The 22,924-nt window shown below is 33.5% G+C and overlaps 1 pseudogene; it reads left to right on the top strand.

Moving 5' to 3' along the window:
• Positions 1-12,575: 12,575 nt before the first annotated feature.
• Positions 12,576-13,813, top strand: LOC149141692 (peroxidase 3 pseudogene; annotated as a pseudogene).
• The last annotated feature ends 9,111 nt before the right edge of the window (positions 13,814-22,924 follow it).

Below are 22,924 nucleotides of genomic sequence, written 5' to 3'. Positions count from 1 at the left end.
ACATCTAATGCCGAAGTATGTGATGAATAAGGTATTCATGTAAGTGATTGGTTTCCATCTATGCATAGGGTTATCATAGTAGTTGCAAAAGTCAAAGAATCACCTTGGCCAATATGTTCTCTGCAAATAGGGTCTTACGAACTAAATAATTTGAAGGTACTAGACAGATATAGAAGCGGTTAATTTCCTCAAATTTGGAGAGATAAGCTTCCACCAATATGACCCTAAAGGTGTTTTCAAGCAACCTTGTGTAAAGTTGAGATACACTTGGCCATATGCTTCCAACTCTTGGGAAAACGAAGAGAAGATTAAGAACTGGTATAATGATTTTAGAGCAGTTGTATTGAGTGATGAAACATGCCCTTCTCATACAACACATGTGCCAAATATTGATCAAGAAGGGACCTATTAGGAATTGGTTTCTCAGGTTAATATTGAGCCAAAGATAAGACAGGGACATGATGCAGAAGAAGCGAAGAGTAATAAATTCAAGGTTGGTCCACACACTAAAGGTGCAATCAAGACATAGAAGAAAAGGAAGGAACGTGAAGAAGCTAGGAAAATGGAACAAGAGGAAGAGTGTAAGCTAAAAGAAGAGAAAGAAAAGAAAATGTGAGAGGACATGCAAAAGAAGAAAGAGGAAATGAAGAAAAGAAAAGAGGAGAAAACCCAGAAGAAGCTCTCAGGAAAAAAGGGAAGAAGAGGAGAAACAAAGGCTACATAATGAAGAAGAAAATAGGAGGAAACAAGAAGAGGAGTTTGCGAGAAAGTTAGAAGAATATTTAGAGGCCCAAGACATAGATGATGAAGAAGAGGAGGAAAACCAAACAACAAAAATTGAGCCAATCATAGCTCCTTTGAAGATTTAGCCTTCGACTCCTCTGATTGGTTGGCATATTTCATCCAATGAGTTGGGGATTCTACCTCCACCTTATGATAGAATTATGGACATATCTTGTATGGTATGTTTGGTTACCTATGAGTCCCAAAAACACCTTCCTTGAAGTTGGTTCCTTCCTACAAGGAGTATACAAACAAATGAGTGATGTTAGTGAGTAAGTATGGACTAACAAATAATTGGATGGAATGGAAAAAATGCATGAAAAAAACTAAATTAAATGACATAGAACAAGCTCGTGAAGTGATGCAGGAGCATGAGACTTGGAGGGAAAAACTTCAAACTTATTCCAAAAACACAAAAAAATCTACAAGCAAAGGAGTGGGATCCTTTAGCCATCAATTTCCATGTTTTTCTAGTTTAGCATAGAGGTAGAATCTAGGAATAAATCATGTTGTAATAAATATTAATAGTTAGGCTATAGTGGAGGTTCTCAAGGAGAATACCTCGTTGAACTGATAAGATTAGTTAAGCATAGTGGAGGTTCTCGAGGAGGATGTCTCGCAGAACTGATAGTTGCATTAAATTAAGCCTCTAATTTAGGGATCTGGTTGTTAATACAAACCAATATAAATGTAATTTGGATGCTATTGTAATGGGATTTTGACCGCATGCTTTTATCACATAATTCTCAAAGGAAGAGGGGATTCTCTATGTATTGGTCAATCCCGGAGGTGTGGTGATCTCCGAAAGCCTTCCTATGCATCTGAACTGTGTTTTCCTATTAACTGGTATTTATGCATGTATTGGTTTCATTTCTTTTCTTCTGAGTCTTATTAATGGTGATTCAGCCTTGTTTTCCAACTAACACTTAGATTTAAGCATGTTGGAGTGGTTTCCCTTCATACCGGCATGCCTGTTTCCCTTATAAGCATTGTTGATTTCCACAGGCAGAAACTCTATTTATACAGGAAAACCATGAAAAGACTTAGCTGGAATGAAGTTCCTGACTTGCAACCTTATTATACTTGGCTTATACCCATATCGTGTCCGAACAAATATCGCATTACCGAACTATAGCGGAGAGGAACTAACCCTTTGGAGCGCCGAAAGTCGATAATGCGATACTACCGGATCCAAAACCTTATAAGGGTGGTTTTTATAATATATCAGGTCCGCGCCTCATCGGATCGCAAGACCCAAGCGAAAAGAGTTTGGCAAGGAGACTTTGGAATCGTTGATTGCGATTTCCGATAGAACTACGTGTTATTGCATCGGGGGAGGGGTATTGGAAGGGACGATAGTTAAAGCGTTGATAGTGTTATTTGCGTATAGCACATTCCTTTGAAAACCTGCACCGATAGTGTATCTCTGTATTAATGTTTCCCTTTGTAGAAACCTGCCAATAGTGTAATTTGTTTGGAAATAGCACTACGACCATTTATAACTGCCGATAGTGTATTTTATACACAATAGTGTTAATTCCATTCAAAAACCCTTCCAATAGTGTATTTTATAATTCCTATGGAATTATAGTCCCGATAGAGGAAAAGAGGCTCTATGATATAAATTGTGCCCGATAACAAGGGTTGGGGCAATTAAGGGAGAAAGAGTGGAGATTTTGAAGAAAAAAGGGAATTTTATGAATAGTCTGTCTAGAAATAGATGACTAATACTCCAGTGCATGAATTAGAAGGAACTCCACTAGAATTAGAGGAAATTATATCAGGATTTGGACATTTGTCTATATTGCCTGCACCCAGGCCACCATTAGTGGTATCAAAGCCCCTTTTTGACACTGAATTGAATCTCAAAAGTGGAAGAAGGAAAGTTAATATGGCTTTCAAAGTTGGACGAGGACGTGTTAGAAGAGGACGGCCAGTTGCAAATGCTGAAGTGATGGAAGTTGTGCAATAGATGCAAGCAAGATTAGAGGAATTAATAGCAAGGAGAAATATAGATGATGGGGATGTTAGTGAGCCTGAGGTTGAAGCTGAAGGAGAGGAGGAAGTTGTAGAAGTTACTCTTGAGATGAGATTCTTCCAGTCAGTGTTGAGATCCACAGCTAGGCCAAAGACTGAGGTTTCAATATATGAAGGAGGACTGAATCTAGAAGAATTGATAGACTGGATTAATGGCATGGAGAAATTCTTTGACTATGAAGAAACAGAAGATGAGAAGAAAGTAAAGTTTGTTGTCACCAAGCTAAAAGGCCATGCAGTGCTTTGGTGGGATGGAGTGCAGGCAGAAAGAAAGAGACTTGGCAAGCAACCTATCAAAAATTGGAGCAGGATGGTCGCAAAGCTAAGAGGTAAGTTTCTACCAAGTAATTATCAGCAAACCTTATTCAGACAGATGCAGAATCTTAGACAGAGGTCTATGACAGTGAAAGAATACACAGAGGAATTCTATAAGGTAAGCATAAGAGCTGGACAAACTCAGGATACAGATGAGAAGGTGGCTAGATATGTGAATGGTCTTAGGATGGACATTCAAGATGAAATAAGTATATTGTCTCCTAAAACAATAGAGGCAGCTTATCAGATGGTACTGAAAGCTGAAGAAAAACTCGTGAGGAAGCAGTCTGCCAAAGGGAGACGTACTTTCTGAGGAAGGGGAAGTCAAGGTGGTAGAGGAAGATCTATAACACCTAAAGATGGAGCTAGCAGTAGCTCAACCCACCATGGCGATGCAAGTGGCAGAGGGAGTTTTTCTAGAGGAAGAAGAGGCAGAGGAAGAGGAAAAGAAGTAAGATGTTACAAATGTAACAAACTGGGACACAGAGCTTTTTAGTGCCCAGAGAATGCAGGAACAAGCCAAAGAAATGCAATTGTTTCTCCAGTTGAGGGAGAAGCACTAGCAACAGCAGTGGCATAAGAAGAAAATATACCAGAGAGAGGAGAATCTTTGGTAATCAATAAAGTTTTGCTCAAGCCAGTAAAGGAGATAGATGAACCATCACAAAGAAAGACTTTGTTCAGAACAGTGTGTAAGGTTCAAGGGAAATGTTGTCAGATGATCATTGATAGTGGAAACACTAATGATTTGGTCTCTACAGAAGTGGTGGAGAAATTGAAGCTAAAGACAATGAAACATCCAACACCTTACAAGGTGTCATGGTTACAAAAAGGACATCAACTGTTAGTGAATGAAAAACGTGAAGTGGAATTGTAGTTGGGAAAATATAAGGACAAAATTGTATGTGATGTGATGCCAATGGATGTGTGTCACTTATTGCTTGGAAGACCTTGGCAATATGACAGAGGAGATATGCATGATGGGAAAAGAAACACTTACAAGTTTGGTAAAGATGGTATCAATCATACAATGCTACCTATGGAAGAAGAAGATGCATCAGGAAAGAAGACTGATCCAAAAACTCTGTTATTGGGAGGAAAGGAATACTTGCAGCAGATTGAAGAGAATGAGGTAAATTTTGTTGTAATCTGCAAGCCCAAGGTAATAATGACTTCCACTAAAGTTTCTGATTTACCCATTGAAATTCAAGAAATGTTGGACAACTATTGTGATATCATTGTTGATGATTTGCCTAATGAGTTGCCACCCATTAGAAAAATCAGCCATCATATAGATTTGATTCCTGGAGCAAGTCTACCTAACAAAGCAGCTTACAGAATGACTCCTACAGAAAATGAAGAGGTTAGGAAGCAGGTGCAGGAACTGCTTGACAAAGGGATGATCAGAGAAAGCTTGAGTCCTTGTGCAGTACCAACAGTGTTGAGTCCAAAGAAAGATGGAGGCTAGAGAATGTGTACAGATTCAAGAGCGATCAATAAAATGACAATCAAGTATAGATTTTGTTTACCTAGAATTGAAGATTTAATGGATTGCTTGAGTGGAGCAAAATATTTTTCAAAACTAAATCTTAAAAGTGGGTATCATCAGATAAGGATAAGAGAAGGGGACGAGTGGAAAACTACCTTTAAGACAAATGAGGGATTTTATGAGTGGAGAGTAATGCCTTTTGGGTTTTCAAATGCACCGAGTACGTTTATGAGACTCGTGAATGAAGTTCTTAAAGAATTCATTAGTAAATTAGTGATAGTATATCTAGACGATATATTAGTTTACAGCAGGTCTAAGGAGGAGCACATGAGACATCTGAATTATGTCTTACAAAGACTACAGAAAGAGAAATTATTGCTGAATTTGAAGAAGTGTTCATTCATGAAAGAAGAGCTAGTGTACTTGGGTTTTGTTATTTCTGCTGAAGGGCTGAAGATAGATCCAGAGAAGATCAAGGCAATCATGGAGTGGCCTTCACCTAAAAGTGTCTTTGAGGTAAGAAGTTTTCATGGTCTTGCTAGTTTTTATAGAAAATTCATAAAGAATTTTAGTAAGATCAATGCACCTATTATTGAGACCATAAAGAAGGATAAACAGCCATTTAGATGGATTGCTGAAGCAGAAAAGAATTTTCAACTGTTGAAGAAGAAAATCACTAAAAAGCCTATTTTGGTTCTACCTGATTTTAGTAAACCTTTCCAAGTGAAGTGTGATGCCAGCAGAGAAGCAATTGGAGGTGTTTTAAGTCAGGAAGATAGACCTATAGCTTATTTTAGTGAAAAGTTGAATGATTCCAAAAAGAAGTATTCTTCTTATGATAATGAGTTCTACGCAGTTTTGCAGTCATTGAAGAAGTGGAGGCATTATCTAATGTCAAAGGAATTCATACTTTACTCAGATAACCATGCGCTACAGTATATTATGCAGCAGCCAAAGCTTAACCAGAAACATGCTAAATGGGTCGATTATCTTCAAGGTTTCCATTTTGTTTTGAAACATGTAAATGGCCAATCAAATAAAGTTGCAGATGCCTTAAGTAGAAGAAATGTATTACTTCAAGAGAGTCAAATCCAAGTGTTAGATTTTGATTTTCTTAAAGAATTATATGAGAGAAATTCAGATTTTAAAGAGGCATTTGAAACTTGTAAGAATCTTGTTTTTATGGATAGGAGTAAATGGTTGGATTATTTCTTACAAGAAGGATTGTTGTTTAAGAGAAATCAGATGTGCATACCAAACTATTCTATGAGAGAGAATTTAATCAAAGAGAAACATAGTGGAGGACTTGCAGGACATTTTGGCATAGAGAAGACTTATGAACATTTGAACAGATTTTATTTCTGGCCAAAAATGAGATCTGATGTGGAAAAGTATGTGAGAACTTGTAAAAATTTTCAATATGCAAAGGGAAGAAGCCAAAACACAGGTTTGTATGTTCCATTACCAATTCCAAATAGGTCTTGGGACATGGTAAGTATGGATTTTGTTTTGGGTTTACCAAAGACTCAAAGGGGTAATGATTCAATTTTTGTTGTAGTGGACAGATTTTCAAAAATGGCACATTGTATTCCATGCTATAAAACTAGTGATGCTACTCACATTGCTAATTTATTTTTCAAGGAGATAGTAAGGTTGCATGGGTTGCCTAAGAGTATTGTCTCAGACAGAGATTCCAAATTTGTTGGACATTTCTGGAGAACACTATGGAAGAAATCAGGAACTAAACTGAGTTTCAGTTCTGCCTATCATCCACAAACTGGTGGACAGACTGAAGTTGTGAACAGAAGTTTGGGCAATCTTTTGAGAAGTCTTACTGTAGAACATCCAAAACAGTGGGATCAAGTGTTGGCACAAGCTGAATATGCATATAATGACTCACCTAACAGGAGTACAGGACAAATTTCATTCCATATTGTCTACGGAATGCATCCAAGAGGAATATCTAAGTTGAGGAACTTGGGAAGAGATGAGATGAGAAGTGCAGAGGGTGAAGATTTTGCTTCAGAAATGCAAGCAATACATGAACAAGTGAAACAATAATTGCAGGATAGCAACATCAAGTACAAGACCAGAGCAGACATGAGAAGAATAGAGGTAAACTTTGAAATTGGATATTTGGTATTAGCACACCTCAGAAAGGAAAGATTTCAGAAAAAGGAGTATAATAAATTAAAGTTCAAGAAAATTGGACCTTGCAGAGTATTAAGGAAGTTTTCTACAAATGCATATGAGATTGAATTACCCCCTGATGTTGGAATATCCCCAATTTTCAATGTTGCTGACCTGTACAAGTATGAAGGTGAAATTGTAGATGATACAACACAAGATCAAGAGATACAAGAGATTGACTGGGTAAAACAATTACCTACAGCAAAAGAGTTACAACCAGAAAGGATTTTGGACAAGAAGGTGTTCAAGAAGACCAGAGGATAGGAGTACTTTCAGTATTTGGTAAAATGGAAGGATCAACCAACTGCTGAAGCTACTTGGGTAATAGAAAGCATGCTACAAAAGTTGGGCAGTTATGTAAAAGAGCTCATGGACAGGAGCCCATGAAGAATTTTGCCCTCAAGAGTCTGATGTAGGAGCATGAGACTTGGAGGGAAAAACTTCAAAATTATTCCAAAAACACAAAAAAAATCTACAAGCAGAGGAGTGGGATCCTTTAGCCATCAATTTCCATGTTTTTCTAGTTTAGCATAGAGGTAGAATCTAGGAATAAATCATGTTGTAATAAATATTAATAGTTAGGCTATAGTGGAGGTTCTCGAGGAGAATACCTTGCTGAACTGATAAGATTAGTTAAGCATAATGGAGGTTCTCGAGGAGGATGTCTCGTAGAACTGATAGTTGCATTAAATTAAGCCTCTGATTTAGGGATCTGGTTCTCAATACGAACCAGTCTAAATGTAATTTGGACACTATTGTAATGGGATTTTGACTGAACACTTTTATCGCATCATTCTCAAAGGAAGAGGAGATCCTCTATGTATTGGTCGATCCCGGAGGTGTGGTGATATTCGAACACCTTCTTGTGCATCTGAACTATGTTTGCCTGTTAACTGGTATTTTTGCATGTATTGGTTTTGTTTCTTTTCTTCTGAGTCTTATTAATGGTGATTCAGCCTTGTTTTCCAACTAACACTTAGATTTAAGCCTGTTGGAGTGGTTTCCCTTCATACCGGCGTGCCTGTTTCCCTTATAAGCATTGTTGAGTTCCGCAGGCGGAAACTCTGTTTACACAAGAAAACCGTGAAAAGACTTAGCCGGAATGAAGTTCCAGACTTGAAACCTTATTATACCTAGCTTATACCCATATCGGGTCCGAACCAATATCACATCGCCGAACTATAGCGGAGAGGAACTAACCCTTTGGAGCGTCGAAAGCCGATAGTGCGATACTACCGGATCCGAAACCTTATAAGGGTGGTTTTTATAATATATCAGGTCCGCACCTTATCAGATCGCAAGACCTAAGCGGAAAGAGTTTGGCAAGGAGACTTTGGAATCGCCGATTGCGATTTCCAATAGCACTATGTGTTATCACATCAGGGGAGGAGTATTGGAAGGGTCGATAGTTAAAGTGCCGATAGTGTTATTTGCGTATAGCGTATTCCTTTGAAAACCTGCATCGATAGTGTATCTCTGTATTAATGTTTCCCTTTGTAAAACCCGTCGATAGTGTAATTCCTTTGGAAATAGCACTATGACCATTTATAACCGCTGATAGTGTATTTTATACACAATAGTGTTAATTCCATTCAAAAACCCATCTGATAGTGTATTTTATAATTCCTATGGAATTCTAGTCCCGATAGAGGAAAAGAGGCTCTATGATATAAATTATGCCCGATAACAAGTGTTGAGGTGATTAAGGGAGAAAAAGTGGAGATTTTGAAGAAAAAAGGGAATTTTATGAATAGTCTGTCTAGAAATAAATGATTGATACTCTAGTGCAGGGAGTAGAAGGAACTCCACCAGAATTAGAGGAAATTATATCAAGATTTGGGCATTTTTCTATATCGCCTGCACCCAGGTCACCATGAAGCAAAACAAATCAAAAAAGGAGTAGGAAAAGGATCCTCTTTATTGATTATTGGTGGTGGAAAATTTACAAATAAAGTATCAAATATGCTTGAAAATAGTTTCTTAAGCAATGGTGCTCAATCAAGATCAACAAGTATCTCCCCTTCTCAATATCTTTTGCAAGCTATTTCCCTCTCAAAGAAGAATGAAAAAATCCCTATAATGGTGGAATTCTCCTCACAATGGTATGTTAGGTTGCTTTGGAGCAATTTTGGTAACATAACAATGCACAACTTCTTCTTGTTTTTGGCTCTCCATGAACTTTTATTTATAGAAAATTTGAACACTCCTTTCCTCCTTTGGCTCATCGATGAGTCTTTTTGCCTTGTAAATGAGATGACAGCTACCATCCTCTTGTCATTAAGGCTTCTTGGGGATCAAGGCTTGCATGGTCATCCCGTCATGTCAAGAGGTGGAGTGTTTTTCAAACAAGTTCATGTCCTGAGGTGCTAAATGGGCTTCTCGTGACCCTCACAACTATCAAAGGAAAATTTCGATGTAGTTAATTTTCAGTTGTGTAATACCCATGAGGGTTGATTTTTTAAGTCAACCTTAGGAAATTTTTCGATTTTTTTCCTTTCATAATGTTTCTAGATGAAAATGTAGTGTCTTTGGATGTTAATCATTAACTCTAAGTGTCCTCTATTGCGTACAAATGAGTGTACCATTTTCTCATGATAACAATTTCCCCCTAATGTGTGAGGTTAGGAGCAAGAATATAGCCAAAATAAGTCACATTTTTTAGTTCTGATGATGAGTCATACTTATTTCTTGAGAGAGAGAAACTTGTTAAGGAGATGATTTGGGAAAGATCCTTGATTTAGAACTAAAAGAAAACCATGCTCTGAAGATAATTGGACATATTTTTTATGAGAGATTAATGATGCATATGTGGTGCTCATTTATTTATTTTGTTATGATAATGATGTTGCATACTCATGATGGATATGGTATGAATGATATAACATATGTATTATTTTCTATGGTGTTATTATTATATCTAATGCATTGGTTGCATGTTGAGATGTGGTGATTAATAGGGAATCCACAAATGGGTCGAGAGGGCTAGTTAGTTTAATGATCTCATGAGATCCCATACCTACGAGGGAGAATATGTAATGCCATATGGGCTAGGGACAGACTCAATCAACACTACATCTGTCATTGTTTCCTTTGTCTTGTATAGCTCTTGATGGATAGCTCTTGAAGGGCTATGGGACCATCTTCAGGAAGCCATTGTGTATGATATTGGATTGGGATGTCGAAGTATTGAGGGCACGTGATGACTTCCATATCTGGGGTTGTGCACCTTAGTGAGTGTGGAGGGAATAGGTCAGACTTCCGAGATGCCTGGAGTCATTGAGTACTGGGATTGAATGCCTGCCTTAGGCAAAAGGGGTCTAATCATTGGCATGAGCCTTGAGGCCAACCTTGGGCTATGGTATAAATTGATGAGGCTTATGCCTAGTTCAAAAAGTTGGGAAAAATGATAGGGATTCCTTGGGATTTTCCCAGTGATGTGTAAACTTTTGATGCCTACTAGTATACTAGTTCAGTAGAGGGTGTAGGGAAAACATGAAGTAATAAATAATTGAATAAAATAAAATAAAATAAAAAGTTAACTGGTTCAACTTAACTTTGGGATGAAGTTACTTAAAAAGGAGTATGTAATGCCCTGTAATAGTAATAATAACAATAATAATATTAAATAAATAATAATAATATTATTATTATATATAAGTAAATAAATAATAAATAATAAAGAAAAGATAATAATAATAAATGATGAAGAAAATACCATAATAGTAAATAAATAAAATAATAAATAATAAATTGAAGCTCTAAATAAATATATATAAGTAAACTATAAAAATAGTAAGAGTAAGTAAAGTTAACAAAATGTAAAAAATAATAAAATAAAAAAGAGTTAAATTAAGAAAAATATTGAATTAAGTAAAAATTAAAATAAAGAAATAAAAGTTGGCATGTTGACACATGGATTGTGTGCATAAGGATTTATTTTCAATCTCTTTCCATTTTTGGAACCATTTGTTATATTTAATGGACGAAAAAGTGGATGAGAAACATTATTCATTCTTTTAGGAAAAACTATTGTGAGACAAAGGATTCCCTCGCAGTAGTAGTTGATTAAGGGCTCGAGGTATCCAGTTGTAGAAATATTATGTGCCGCCGAGCCTATGGTTGAGTGGAGAGTCGTCTTCATAACTTTGTTGCTGTTAGCAGGATCTAAGTAGCATTACAACTTCAAAATCACAAATAAGTTATATTGTCGCTATAGTAAGTCTTCTTTGCTTGCGATTTTCGAAAATTCTATGTGATTTAGTTAAACAAAGGTGTGAATAGACCACTATTTCCATTTTTGTAAATATGAATGTTATAATGATTCTAAGTTCAACTATACCATTATTTTCATTTTTTAAATGTAAATATTACAGTGATTTTTTGGGAGAATATATTCCATTAGTGTATGTATATAATAGAACTACAATAAGTCATTTTGTAATATAATGGTATTGCATATATATGTTTTAATGAAATTTTGAGTAAATCCATTGTATGAATTTATATTTGATAAAACTAGACATACAGATTCTTAATATAACAATTTTTCACAATTTATTAATATTAAATGTAATAAAATGATTATTACAATAATAATAGTTTTCTAAGGGAAGTAATTAGTGATGGTAGTAAAAATGAAATATTATGTAACATAAGATTTGAGATCAAATCCCCTAATTCACTTATCTTAAACCTGGATAAACACATTTATAGTAATAATTATCAAAAGCCATCCCATTTCCTCTTTAATCTAAAAAAATAATATACTAACACATTACACTTCAACGTTTTACTTTTTAATTAAGACATGCGAAAGCTCTAATATCATTGCCAAGATAAATTGAGAAAGAACTACTATGTACCTTTAATATCTTTAACTCAATATGAAAGGCCAGCTTTCCATCTTTCATGCTCTATACATACATTTCCATTTGTTACGTACAATATTATTTATCGGTCATATTCCATTTGTTACGTACAATATTATTTATCAATCGTATTGCAGATAAGTGGAAAAGCGAGGGTTCCAGCCTTAGTGCTGGTGCCAGGGTGAGCAGGGAAGGCTTCTATGGTGCTGGTTAGAAAAGACGTCGGTTACAAAGAAATATAGAAAAGCTTTTGTAGGCAGATTTTGTGGCAAGTTGGTCAACGAAGCTTCTGCGAAGCAGTGGTAGTTCTCATTTGGGTTCCTGAGTTTCGTTATTTTCCCAAATTTCACGTAATGGTAAGAGGCTGGTTGGCTGTGTTTTGGTTCAGCTCAAAGCACGACTGCTCGAAAATTGCGGTCAAAGGGATGGAGTCCCTCTGGTCTAATTCTTCAGACATCGCTCCAACTTCCATAAAGCACGTGTGAGCTATACTCCTGGGACTTCTGATGGTTTTTTAATTTGTCCGAGCCTGCTATAATATTCTGTGTGTTCCGTTTTGGAAAGACGTAGAGGAACAAGCACGCACCTCAGCCGCCTACCAGCACCAAAAGCGCTTTCATTCATGGATTCCTATCCTATCCCACCCCTAGTAACCTGTTTATCATGGATTCCTTATCCAGTCGATCAATTTCATTTCACGTTTTCAGGGCGGTGATTGACCATAATCTGCAGAACAGCAACAAATTTGTCGGCCACGATTGCCTTGCTGTGAAGCTACCGTCCGCTTCTTAAGTTCACCATGCTCTTCACTCATTACTCCACGACCTTCACAGCCGGAATTAATTCTCTTCAATTCTGTCCTTCTCTCTCAATCTATCTGTTACAACAGCGACATGGATATCGGACCAGTTACGTCCAGGAAATCTTTTCTTGTTTCAGTTCTCATCTTTGTTAGTGTTATCATGGCCGCCTCAGTCAACGTGGGTGCAACAAACACATCAATATCGGGGCTAACCTTGGGCTTTTACCAAAAAACGTGCCCCCGCGCGGAGATCATTGTAAGAGACACTGTTGCAAAATACATGTCGAGGGCCCCTTCTCTCGCAGCTCCTCTTCTCAGGATGCATTTTCATGATTGTTTTGTTAGGGTGAGTCATCTCTTAATTGGTCTCCCCTCTCCTCCTCATTCTGTTTTCAGGTTTTTCTTATGATAATCTAATGAATATGGTCGCAGGGGTGTGATGCGTCTGTGCTATTGAATACAACGAACAGCAACCAAGCTGCTGAGAAGGACGCTATCCCAAATCTGACTTTGAGGGGATATCAAGTAATTGACGCTGCAAAGGCGGAACTTGAAAAACAATGCCCCGCTGTTGTCTCTTGTGCCGATATTCTTGCACTCGTTGCCAGAGATGCAGTTGATATGGTAAGTAATTGTTTGACGTGGCTTCCGTTTAAAATATTGCTGAAATCAAATTAATTCGGTTGTAATTCACTACATGATCAAGCCTTCAATGTACTAACAACTTAATGGTTAAATAACTCATGGCAGCTCGGCGGGCCGCGGTGGAGAGTACCCACAGGACGGAGGGATGGTGTGGTATCGACTCTGAACGAGGCATTGGCAAACCTTCCTCCTCCTTTTGCAAACTTGGAGCGACTGAAGTCCTCATTTGCGAGCAAAGGTTTAAATGTGAAGGACCTGGTTGTGCTCTCTGGTGCACACACCATCGGCACTTCCCATTGCCCCGTTTTCAGTAACAGAATCTACAACTTCACTGCAAACGTAGGCGTGGATCCATCGTTAGATAAATCATACGCCCAGCAGCTGAAAATAAAGTGTAAGCCTGGAGAGAATGGGACTAAAATAGTGGAGATGGACCCCGGAAGCTTCAGAACATTTGACAACCATTACTACTTGAACTTGAAGAAGAGAAGAGGACTGTTTGGATCAGATGCTGCCCTCCTCACTGATCCAACTACAATGGTCCTCGTAAATTCGGCTGCAACGGACTCAACGTCAAGTTGGTTTCTGTTTGAGTTTGGAAGATCGATGGAGAAGATGGGTAGGATTGGCGTTCTTACTGGAAATGAAGGACAGATCAGACGTCAATGCGCTCTGGTTAATTGATGAAGAGGAGATCTGGGGTACCTAATACTCCACCCATGCTCACATAAATTGTTTTGGGGGATGTTGTGTTATACATATATATAGGTAAAACAGCACTGTAATAATTGTGAATGCTATGTAAGATGCCTGCATGCGTCATCCAGAATCTACTAGAAAACTGTTCTTTTCGTTGCAATTTGGCAACAGCCAAAATTTTTTCAATTCAGTATTTTGAGCATTTGAATCATTCAAAAAATTTCTAAATTCGTTGAGATACTCTGAAATCATGACATGGAGGTATGAAAAATATAAAAAAAAATTATCCAAATCCTTAGTCAGGGCGTGATATATAGATAACTGTTATCCCGCAATTAAAACAAAAGGTTGCTTCCAAATAATAGAGCACGTTTAACCAGCATTTATCAACCTCCGTCGTTAGAATTCAACATTCAAGTAATATCTTTTGCACATTGTGGTTAACTGGTGCTTGTAAAGTAGAATATATGTTAAGGAATTTAGACTTCTGTGATCCATAACATTGTTAGATAATCTTCGCAAAATCACATAATCAATCTTTTGTCGACGCCTTTCGAACCAACCAGTGTGGTTCATCGTCAAGACAAGTTGAAGACTAATCTGGTTAAGCTGGTTTAAATATAGTATGCAGAGATTCCAACGGCTATACTAATTTTGACCAAAGGTCTTAGTCAAACCACAATTATATTATTAATATTCTTAGAACCGCTAAAACATATAATTTATTTATAATAGTTTATATATTAAGGGAGTTCCTTTGTTATTTTTGAGTATGAATAATATAATAATGTTATTTTGTATAAAATCATCTATATAATTGATAATTCCAGTATTATTAAATTAGTATTCTTGTTAAATCTTTAATATTTAGTTACAATAGGTAAATACATAATTAAAGAATAAGTTTATTAATAATAGAATATAGTTAAATTGTGTATTAATTCAATATTAATTGTTATGTTACGACTATGATAATAAGGCTATGTTATATAAATACAATATGTCAAATAATGAGGTCGATAGCGGTAGTATAAACAATTGCAACTCTAATAATAAAGCTCGAATATATAAATGCAACTCTAATAATAAAGCTCAAATATATAAATGCAATAATTTAAACAATGAAGTCGAGATTCCGAGTGGTGGACTTAATAAGGTAGATTGTAATAATTATGGTAGTTGTAATAAAGGGTTAGATGGGATAGATAACCTTAATTGTAAAGTTGGTATTAAGGGTATGTCGGTGGGTAGTTCTAGTTCCCTTCCTCAGGACAATAGGGTGGTGAATCTGTCTAGTTTTTCCTTTCCGCCTGCGGTTTTTAGTCTCTTAGGGAAAGGTCTTAATTTTGCCTTAGCACCGAGAAAAATCCCGGTTGAAGACATCATTTGCGATGTAGAATATGGCATTAAGAACCTTCCCGATAAGATTAAAGACACAATTAGACAGGATTGTGCCGTTACCCTGAGGAGGGCTAAGCCTCCCCGTAGCAATATCAGCAAGGTTGAATTTGAGGCTTTAAAACGCTTAAACGATAATCGTGACATAGTGGTCTTAAAAGCTGATAAAGGTGGGGCTGCCGTTATCCTGGATAGAAAGGATTACAAGAATAAGATGCTTGACCATCTCTGTAATAGTGGGAGTTATAAGAAGCTTTCAAAAAATCCCCTCAAAAAGGTTTCCAGAGCGGTCGCTCTTGCGATCAAATCGTGCAATTCCACGCTTCCTCTAGCCCAGAAACTTGTTGAGGGAAACCCCATCACGCCTAGGATTTATGGTCTTCCTAAAATCCATAAGGATGAGGTCCCCCTGAGACCCATTGTCAATACCATTGGTGGTCCAACTTACCTCTTGGCCAAGTTCCTCGCTGCAAAGTTGAGACCCTTGGTTGGGCAGACTGAGTCCTTTGTCAAAGACTCAGCTTCTTTTATCGAGGATCTTAAGAGAATTGATCTTGAGCCCGAGGACATTCTGGTAAGTTTTGACGTGGTCTCTCTTTATACCTGCATTCCTATCAATGAGGCCATGAAGGTGATTAATAAGCTAACTGACCCGGATACGGCTAAGTTAGTTGAGATTTGCCTTACCTCCACCTTTTTCAGCTTCGAGGGAGAGTTCTATGAACAAACTTGTGGGGTTGCCATGGGCTCCCCCCTGTCCCCTATCGTCGCCATCTCTTCATGGAGGATTTTGAGGCTAAGGCTTTAGCCTCCTCTCGTCTCTTACCAAAGCTTTGGAAAAGATTCGTCGATGATACTGGTGTTGTCTGGTCTCATGGTCCTGACGAGCTGGATCGTTTCTTCAATCACCTCAATAACCAGTCCGCCACCATTAAATTCACGATGGAAAAAGAAGTTAATGGTTGTCTTCCGTTCTTGGATGTTCTCATCTCTAAGAAGGCGGATGGTTCCTTTTCTCATCAAGTGTTTAGGAAGAAGACGCATACTGAGCAATACTTGCATGCGTCTTCGCATCATTTCCCAGCTCAGAAGTTAGGGGTTCTTAGCACGCTTGCCACCCGTGCTGTTAGAATTTCGGATGAGGAGAACCTGGAAGCGGAGAAGGCCCATCTCCTGGATGTCTTTGAGAAGAATGGTTACAATAGGCACCTGGGTCGTAAAGCCTTCCTCAAGGCCAGGAAGGAGCCTTCAACCCGAAGGGTTCCTAAAGATCATATCTCGGGTGTGAACCTCCCTTACATCCAAGGGACCACGGACAGGATTGCAAGGATTCTGAGGAAGTACGATGTGCCCGCTACTTTTAGGCCTCTCAACACTATCCGTGGCTCCCTCAGGTCTGTGAAAGACCCTATCAATCCCAAGGACATGAAGGGCGTCTATGTCATTCCTTGTTCCTGTGGGACCCCTTATATTGGTGAGACTGGTCGCTCTATCAAACAACGGATTAGCGAGCATTCGGCGGACTTAAGGCATGGTAGGACCAAGTCCTCAGCCCTGGCTGAGCATGCGGGGAAGACTATGCATCATGTATGTATAGAAGAGGCTCAAGTCATTGCAAAAGTAGCACAGTTTCACCATCGCAAGTTTAGAGAGGCCCTGGAGATTGAGAAAAGGCCGAACAATCTTAATAGGGATGATGGCTGGAAGATTAGCAGTTGCTGGGTCCCAGCCTTGTCTTCCTAGCCTCCTCATCCCCCTTTTTGTTAGGTCCTAGGGTCTCTGTCTTCCATCTCCGTAGGTGTGTTTTTGGCGGATTAATCCTATTATTAAGAAATGTATGGATTATGAATTAGTTTCTAAGCAATTTCGGGCTTATCCCGTTTAATTCTAAGGGGTTTTTTCCTTTAGATTAGATTTTTATCTCCAATTTTATGCATTTTTATTTATTTCTCCCATTCCTTTTGAATTTCCCTTTAACAAATTGCTTATATATTTGACTTTTAGTAATAATCTATTTACCTAATTGACATAGATATCTTTTTAGTGAATTAATATTACTTAATGAATATATTTATTAAATATGAATTATAGAAAGTGATATAGTTGAAAAATGACCTTTATGTCAAATAATAAATAAGAAATTATTATATTTTTATGTATAATTATTTGATTTTGTTATATGATATACTTATAACAGTGAATGAGTTTGAGTTAGTTATATTTGTTGGATATTCTATTATTAATAAACATAGTCTTTAAGTATGGTATTTACCTAATGTAACTAATTAATAAAGATTTAACAAGAATACTAAATTAAAAATATTGGAATTATACATAATATAGATTATTTAACAAACATAAATTATTATTTTTTTTTTTATTTTTACCATTAGCTTTAAACAATTAATATTAGATTAATACACAATTTACCTTTATTCTATTATTAATAAACATACTTTTATTATGTGTTTACCTAATGTAACTTAATAATAAAGATTAACAAGAATACTATTTTAGAAATATTGGAATTATAAATTATAGAGATTATCTAATAAACATAAATTATTTTCGAATGGGCCAATTTGATTTAATTAATTAAAATAATATATTAGAATTTACCTTTGGACCATTAGCTTTAAACAATGAATATTAAATTAATACACATTTTTCTATTATTAATAAACGTATACTTTAATTATGTATTTACCTAATATAACTAAATATTAAAGATTTAACAAGAATACTAATTTAAAAAACATTGGGATTATATATTATATAGATCTTTTAATAAACATAGATTATTTTTGGGCCAAATTGATATAATTAATTAAAATAGTATGATAAGGATTACCTTTGGACCTTAGCTTTAAACAATTAATATTGGATTAATACACAATTTAACTATATTCTATTATTAATAAACTTATTCTTTAATTATGTATTTACCTATTGTAACTAAATATTAAAGATTTAACAAGAATACTAATTTAATAATACTGGAATTATCAATTATATAGATGATTTTATACAAAATAACATTATTATATTATTCATACTCAAAAATAACAAAGGAACTCCCTTAATATATAAACTATTATAAATAAATTATATGTTTTAGCGGTTCTAAGAATATTAATAATATAATTGTGGTTTGACTAAGACCTTTGGTCAAAATTAGCCGTTGGCATTATAGCCGTTGGAATCTCTCCATACTATATTTAAACCAGCTTAACCAGATTAGTCTTCAACTTGTCTTGACGATGAACCACACTGGTTGGTTCGAAACGCGTCGACAAAAGATTGATTATGTGATTTTGCCGAAGATTATCTAACAAGAATATATGTTATTTTAATTTTCTACCAAGAAAATATTTATATACAAGAGTTCCTAACTCTTAAAAGTTCTGCTTAATGAGCGTTTAATGCACTTAATTAAATTTGTGAGAAGAGGTATTCTGATTTTTTTAGAGCATAGAAAGAGTTGTAAACTGAACTCACTTAATGACTTCTGCTTAATGAGCGTTTAATGCACTTAATTAAATTAAATCTGTGAGAGGAGGTATTATGATTTTTTTGAAGGAGCATAGGAAGAGTTGTAAAATGAACTCACTTAATGAGTGTTTAATACACTTAATTAAATTTGAGAGATGAGAGATGAGGTATTATGATTTTCTAAACGAGAATAGGAAAGATATATGTTTACAAAGTAGAATATATGTTTTTTTTGTTTTACGAAAAGACTATTTTTAAAACTTCTCACTTAATAAGTGTTTAATACATTTAATTAAATTTGAGAGAGAGCAGGTATTATGATTTCTTCTCACTTAATAAGTGTTTAATACATTTAATTAAATTTGAGAGAGCAGGTATTATGAAATTTTTTTTGGAGAATAAGAAGAGTTGTAAAATGTGAGAGAGTGTGGTAAAACGTAAAATATATGTTTGGTATTTTAATTTTCTACCAAGAAGATATTTATGAACCAGACTCGCTAACATTTAAAACTTCTCATTTAATGAGTGTTTATACACTTAATTAAATTTGAGAGAGTGAGTATCATGATTTTTTAAAAGAGGATAGGAAGTGTTGTAAAATGTGAGAGATGGTATAAAGTGGAATATATGTCTATCAAGAGGATATTTATTTACAAGATTTGTTAACTTTTAATACTTCTTACTTGATACATTTAATTAAATTCGAAAGAAAATGTTTTATGATTTTTTAAAGGAGGATAGGAAAAGTTATAAAATGTGCGGGTGAAATTTAAATGATATTTAGTGATAAGGAGAATGAATTTAATCTTTATTCTTTTAATGCAGGTTTGAATATATTTAATATTAAATTTTTTTAATTTTTTTTAATTATGGTGAATTAAGTTCATCATTAAGTTTATTTATTATTATTATGACACTAAAAATATATTTAATAATTTACAAACTAGATATATCAATAACTTATAGTCTATAAAAGGTAAAAATGTCTTTCATTAAGAATAAAAAATATATATATGTTAGGGTTACCAATATTCCTAGCTTACCAATTCCTTTAAATATTTAAAAATTAAAAACTAAAAAAATATTATTAGTTTCTTATAATATTATCCATCTTAAAAATATTTTTTAAAAATGCATATATATATAGAGAGAGAGAGAGAGTAATAAAGAAAGTTAGTATTAAGTTCTCATCATTCATGAGTAGGTTAAAAGAATTTTTTTTTAAACATTATGTGTATATAACCAGTATAGATCCATCTTAAGTACAGATCTACAAAGAGCTTAGAGGGATCAAATATCATTATATGCAAACCTTTTTTTAAAATGAAAAACTTGAAAAAAAAAATCACATCAAGAGATTTAATCCTTTTAGCACTTCATAAATCCATGATTTACATAAATCTATAGTGGTTTTTTGTCTCTTTATATATATACCATGTATAAAATTGAACCAAGTTACACATTTTCATCTTATTAAGAAGTAACTAAATTATTTTATCTTTATTAGTTTTTCCTTTTGAAAATGGAAATATTTTACTAATGTAAACTTTAACAGCACATATTTCATATTAAATTATATTATTTAATATGGACATTCAGACACTTTATTTAAGTTCTATGTTCAAATATTCTTAACATAATTTATTTTTTTAACTTTATCTCTATAAAATTATATAAAATTATAATATTTAATGTAGACATTGATATATTTTATTCATTACTGGAAGAGTGAATGTAAAATATCAATGAACCTAATGAACACAATGAAGATGTTATTGATATATGAGATTTTTTTTTTAATTTATAAGACAAATTAGTATATAACATATTTTTATTTGTAAAACAAAAAACTCTCCTTTTAAATTTAAACTTAAACTTATCTTTCATGGTGTATAAAACTTTCTTATTTATAAAATAAATAAATATATGACACTTCTTTTTTAATGAAACAAATAAATAAATCCTTAACCATTAAACATACCTATACAATTCATTGTATAATAATGTACGCATATGTATTATCTGTGCTTCATTGTCATATAAAAGTTAAATTGCTTAATTATTATATTTTATTTTTATTATAATTAGTTTTATTATTTTATATCATTTTAATTGGTTTATTATATATTTTTAAATTTTAATAATAAAAATATTTGTATTATTGTTTTTTAGAGATATATTGTTTTCTTTTAACATGTATATTAATATTATATTAATATTATGTTTTAAATTGTATAATATATTAATTTGATATAATTTAATAATAATAAAATATTGGTTAAAAAAATTATAAAAATAATTAAATTTTATTTTTATTTTAAATCAGTTTAGATTTATCTTAATTGAATTTACTAAGTGTCGAGAGTTCAAATCTTTTGACATGCAAATTTCTTTGAGAGTGGAAAAAAATTTGATCCTTACGTAGAAGATGGATCTAGATTATTTTAATTTCCCCTTCTAAATAAGTTATATTCCACATAAATACCATGGGTCAATACAATGAGATTTTTTATTTTTATTATTGTTTTATTTTTATATGGTTAATTTTATTTTCTTATTATTGTTTTTATTTTTTTTATAATGTTTATATTACATTACATTTATCTTTTTATTTATATTAATTAATTTATTTTTATATAATTTGACTTAGTCAAGATGTTAAATATTATATTACAATATTTCTACCATATTGGGCTGGAGAGTCATTTTCGGAGCAATTATTATTGTTAATTAATAAAATAAATTAATATAAACTTAAACATATATATTGTAAATAACATGGAACAAGATTTTTAACCATAAAGATTTTTAATTTGAAAATGGGCATTGTTCCAATAATATGGATTATCAATACCAAATACCCAAAAAAATATGACTTATTTCACATGAAACTTGTTCATATGATATTTTTCTTAATTAATCAATTTAATTAAAAGGAAAAAAAAGGTATAGCTATTTTTAAGATAAATCTCAACCTTTAATTTTTGTATACTACTATGAATATTCTAAATTATTATGTAGAGGTTAAATTTTACCGTTCATCTAACAATTATTCATAACTAAATTAGTCTTATTCCAAAAAATACAATCAGAATAATTAAATATTTATTTCTTTTATGATCAAATTTTCATAGTTTTGTAAAATCTAAATGATTTGGTATATGTATTTATAGATTATGATAGGTACCTTTCATGGTGCAATAATATTTGCTTCTTTTACCAATACATTTTATCTATTAAATAATATTCTTGTTAATATTGTTTATATTCAAGTATTATATAATAATTACAATATTTATTTCTTTTATGATCAAATTTGCATAGTTTTGTAAAATCTAATTGATTTGATATATGTATTTGTAGGTCATGATAGGTACCTTTCATGGTGCATTACTATTTGCTTCTTTTACCAATACATTTTATCTATTAAATAATATTGTTGTTAATATTATTTATATTTAAGTATTATATAGTAAGTTAATTTGGTTTGATAATAGTATCTTATTATTGTTTCGGTTAATTTTCTCATTCATGAATTTGATAGATTTATTGGTGATTCATAAGGGGATTTTATCATGGTTTATTTGGTTGAATCATGAATGTATTATACTTTTTAGTGAATTCATGAATGTATTATTGTAAATTTTGAAATTTACTAACAAATTAATATGATGAAACTGTATTATCATTTTTGAATTTGAGTTTCTCTGATCCATAATATGTATGACAAAAAAAAATCGGTGAAAATCATATAAGAGAAAATCTCATGAACATTTTTCAAACTAATTAGTCTGGTTCATCTTCAAGACAAAGTATTTCTCAAAAAATATTGATATAATTTAATTTTTCAATTTCTCATCATTTATATTCCCAACAACTATTTCAACGTACGTAGTTTATCTCATATATTTCGAATTTATTTTGGAAAGTTAGGCTTTTGTTAATTTCTTAAGGTGATTTTAATTATTATTTAAATAATGTCCGATATCATTTTATGTCTCCGAAAATAAACCAAAAAAATATTCTATTGAAAAGATAAAAATACTCTTTTGAAGAGTAGATATTTATGGGTATCATAAATATTTTTCAAATGTTATATATATATTAGAAAAATGAAATCAAAAATAGAAATTTATATAATATTGAATAGAGGTTTTAATGATGAATCTAAAGGCAAGTTTATAACTTTAGATAGAATATAGAAGT

This window comes from Pinus tabuliformis, chromosome X (genome assembly GCF_031772625.1).
Source record: "Pinus tabuliformis cultivar Carrire ecotype Pingquan chromosome X, CPIR1, whole genome shotgun sequence".
Lineage (NCBI taxonomy): Eukaryota > Viridiplantae > Streptophyta > Pinopsida > Pinales > Pinaceae > Pinus > Pinus tabuliformis.
The sequence above is the reverse complement of the archived record's forward strand: the minus strand, read 5'-3'. Positions and strand labels throughout refer to the sequence as shown.